This window comes from Arachis hypogaea, chromosome 5 (genome assembly GCF_003086295.3).
Source record: "Arachis hypogaea cultivar Tifrunner chromosome 5, arahy.Tifrunner.gnm2.J5K5, whole genome shotgun sequence".
In the NCBI taxonomy this organism is placed as follows: domain Eukaryota; kingdom Viridiplantae; phylum Streptophyta; class Magnoliopsida; order Fabales; family Fabaceae; genus Arachis; species Arachis hypogaea.
This window is the reverse complement of record NC_092040.1, coordinates 23,724,859-23,728,904: the sequence shown is the minus strand read 5'-3', so window position 1 is coordinate 23,728,904 and position 4,046 is coordinate 23,724,859. Positions and strand designations below refer to the sequence as shown.

Below are 4,046 nucleotides of genomic sequence, written 5' to 3'. Positions count from 1 at the left end.
GTGGGGCGTTAGTGACAGACGCAAAAGAATCACTGGATTCTATTCCGACATGATCGAGAATCGACAGATGAATAGCCGTGCTGTGATAGAGCGTGTTGAACATTTTCACTGAGAGGATGGGACTGTAGCCATTGACAACGGTGATGCCCAACATACAGCTTGCCATGGAAAGGAATAAGAAGGATTGGATGAAAACAGTAGGAAAGCAGAGAGACGGAAGGGACAAAGCATCTCCATATGCTTATCTGAAATTCTCACCAATGAATTACATAAGTATCTCTATCTTTATTTTATGTTTTATTTATATTTTAATCATTAATCCTCCATAACCATTTGAATTTGCCTGACTGAGATTTACAAGATGACCATAGCTTGCTTCATACCAACAATCTCCGTGGGATCGACCCTTACTCGCGTAAGGTTTATTACTTGGACACCCAGTGCACTTGCTGGTTAGTTGTGCAAAGTTGTGATAAAGAGTTGAGATTGCAATTGAGCGTACCATGTTGATGGCGCCATTGATGATCACAATTTCGTGCACAAAGTTTTTGGCACTGTTGCCGGGGATTGTTTGAGTTTGGACAACTGACGGTTCATCTTGTTGCTTAGATTAGGTATTTTTCTTCAGACAATTTAAGAATAAATTCTAGAGTTTCAAGGTGATGTTCTTATCATCACAAAAGCTGATTAATTCTCATCAATTTAGCTGTTGAATGTAATGTCCTGCTAAAGCTTGGCTAGCCTTGTCTAACTCCTTTAGACTAAAGCTTTAGACTAACATTGCATGATTCCTGGAATTCTTATTAAAAATTTTGAATATCTTTATTTTCTTTTCCATATAATTTTTGAAAAATCACAAAAAAAAATTTATAAAATCATAAAAATCAAAAATATTTTATGTTTCTTGTTTGAGTTTACTGTCTAATTTTAAGTTTGGTGTCAATTGCATGTTTCTGTTCTTCTTGCATTTTTCGAATTCATTCATGTGTCTTCATTAATCTTCAAGTTGTTCTTGATGATTTCCTTGCTCTGATCTTTAAATTCTCTTGTCTTGAGTGTTTTGTTGTTTCTCATATGCATTCTCAATTTGTTAGTGTCAATAGTATACAAACTTCTAAGTTTGGTGTCTTGCATGCATTGTTTATTTGATTTTAGTTGCATTTTGATTATTCCTCATCATTAAAAATTCAAAAAAAATTTTAATTTGTGTCTTTTCAAGTCAATAATACAGAGAATTGAAGATTCAGAATATGCAGCAGAGGAATTACACAGAAAAAGCTAGGCGTTCAAAACGCCCAGTGAAGAAGGAAAACTGGCGTTTAAACGCCAGCTAGGGTACCTGGCTGGGCGTTTAACGCCCAAAAGGGTAGCATTTTGGGCGTTAAACGCTAGAATGGATACCATTATGGGCGTTTAACGCCAGGATGGCACAAGAGGGAAGATTTTTTTTTAATTCAAATTTTTTTTCAAGTTTTCATAAGTTTTCAAAATCAAATCTTTTTCAAATCATATCTTTTCAATCATATATTTTCAAAATCAATTTCTTTCTTTTTTCAAAAATACTTGCTAACAATTAATGATTTGATTCAACATTTCAAGTATGTTGCCTTTTCTGTTGAGAAAGGTTTAATGTCTGAATCATATCTTTTAAATTTCTTGTTAGCCAAGTCATTAATTTTAAAAATCAAATCTTTTTAAATTGTTTTTCAATCATATCTTTTTAATCACATCTTTTTCAAAATAGTTTTCAATCATATCTTTTTGATTTCTAATTTCAAAATCTTTTTCAAAATCACTTTATTTCTTTCCCAACTTTAATTTTCGAAAATCATCAATCAAATTTTCAAAATTTCTTTTAATTATTTTAAAATCTCTTACTTTAATTTCAAAAAAAATTCTTCCCCTCTTCTCACATCCTTCTATTTATGGACTAACACTCCTCCACTATCAACAATTCGAACTCCATCTCTCTTGATAAGTTTGAATTCTTCTACCTTCTCCTTCTATTCTTCTTTTCCTCTGACACCTCAAGGAATCTCTATACTGTGACATAGAGGACTCCATACTTTCTTGTTCTCTTCTCTTTCATATGAGCAGGAACAAAGACAAAAGTATTCTTGTTGAGGCTGACCCTGAACCTGAAAGAACCTTGAAGCGAAAGCTAAGAGAAGTTAAAGCACTACTCTCTGTAGAGGACCTAACAGAAATCTTCAAACAAGAAGAAGACATGGCAGCCAAAAATAACAACAATGCCAACAATGCAAGAAAGGTGCTGGGTGACTTTACTGCACCTACTCCCAACTTCTATGGGAGAAGCATCTCTATCCCTGCCATTGGAGCAAACAACTTTGAGCTTAAGCCTCAATTAGTTTCTATAATGCAATAGAATTGCAAGTTTCATGGACTTCCATTGGAAGATCCTCATCAGTTTTTAGCTGAGTTCTTGCAAATCTGTGACACTATCAAGACCAATGGGATTAACCCTGAGGTCTACAGACTTATGCTATTCCCTTTTGCTGTAAGAGACAAAGCTAGGATATGGTTGAACTCACAACCTAAAGAAAGCCTGAACTCTTGGGAAAAGCTAGTCAATGCCTTCTTGGCAAAGTTCTTTCCATCTCAAAAATTGAGTAAGCTTAGAGTGGAAGTCCAAACCTTCAGACAGAAGGAAGGTGAATCCCTCTATGAAGCTTGGGAAAGATACAAACAATTGATCAGAAAGTGTCCTTCTGACATGCTTTCTGAATGGAGCATCATAGGTATCTTCTATGATGGTCTGTCTGAACTGTCCAAGATGTCATTGGACAGCTCTGCTGGAGGATCTCTTCATCTGAAGAAGAAGCCTGCAGAAGCTCAAGAACTCATTGAAATGGTTGCGAATAACCAATTCATGTACACTTCTGAAAGGAATCCTGTGAATAATAGGACAAATCAGAAGAAAGGAGTTCTTGAGATTGATACTCTGAATGCCATATTGGCTCAGAACAAAATATTGACTCAGCAAGTCAATATGATTTCTCAAAGTCTGTCTAGAATGCAAGCTGCACCAAGCAGTACTAAGGACGCTTCATCTGAAGAAGAAGCTTATGATCCTGAGAACCCATTAATGGAAGAGGTGAATTACATGGGAGAACCCTATGGAAACACCTATAATCCTTCATGGAGAGATCATCCAAACCTCTCATGGAAGGATCAACAGAGACCTCAACAAGGTTTCAACAACAATAATTGTGGAAGAAACAGGTTTAGCAATGGCAAGCCTTTTCCATCATCTTCTCAGCAACAGACAGAGAATTCTAAGCAGAGCCACTCTGACTTAGCAACCATGGTCTCTGATCTAATCAAAACCACTCAAAGTTTCATGACTGAAACAAGGTCCTCCATTAGAAACTTGGAGACACAAGTGGGTCAGCTGAGTAAGAAGGTTACTGAACTCCCTCCTAGTACTCTTCCAAGCAATACAGAAGAGAATCCAAAAGGAGAGTGTAAGGCCATCAACATGGCCAAAATTGGAGAGGAGGAAGAGGCAGTGATCGCCACTGAGGAAGACCTCAATGGACGTCCACTGGCCTCCAATGAGTTCCCTAATGAGGAACCATGGGAATCTGAGGCTCACACTGAGACCACAGAGATTCCATTGGATTTACTTCTGCCATTCATGAGCTCTGATGAGTATTCTTCCTCTGAAGAGGACGAAGATGTCACTGAAGAGCAAGTTGCTAAGTATCTTGGAGCAATCATGAAGTTAAATGACAAGTTATTTGGTAATGAGGCTTGGGAGGACGAACCCCCTTTGCTCACCAAAGAACTGGATGACTTGACTAGGCAGAGATTACCTCAAAAGAGACAGGACCCTGGGAAGTTCTCAATACCTTGTACAGTAGGCACCATGACCTTCAAGTAGGCTCTGTGTGACCTAGGGTCAAGCATAAACATCATGCCTCTCTCTGTAATGGAGAAGTTAGGGATCTTTGAGGTACAAGCTGCAAGAATCTCACTAGAGATGGCAGAAAATTCAAGAAAACAAGCTTATGGGCTTGTAGAGG

The 4,046-nt window shown here is 37.4% G+C and overlaps 1 non-coding gene across 1 annotated transcript; it reads right to left on the bottom strand.

The window, feature by feature from the left end:
- Positions 1-2,632: 2,632 nt before the first annotated feature.
- On the bottom strand, positions 2,633-2,740 carry LOC112804158 (small nucleolar RNA R71). Its single transcript, XR_003202775.1, has one exon. It is a non-coding gene; the product is annotated as a small nucleolar RNA R71 (small nucleolar RNA).
- Between the last annotated feature and the right edge of the window lie 1,306 nt (positions 2,741-4,046).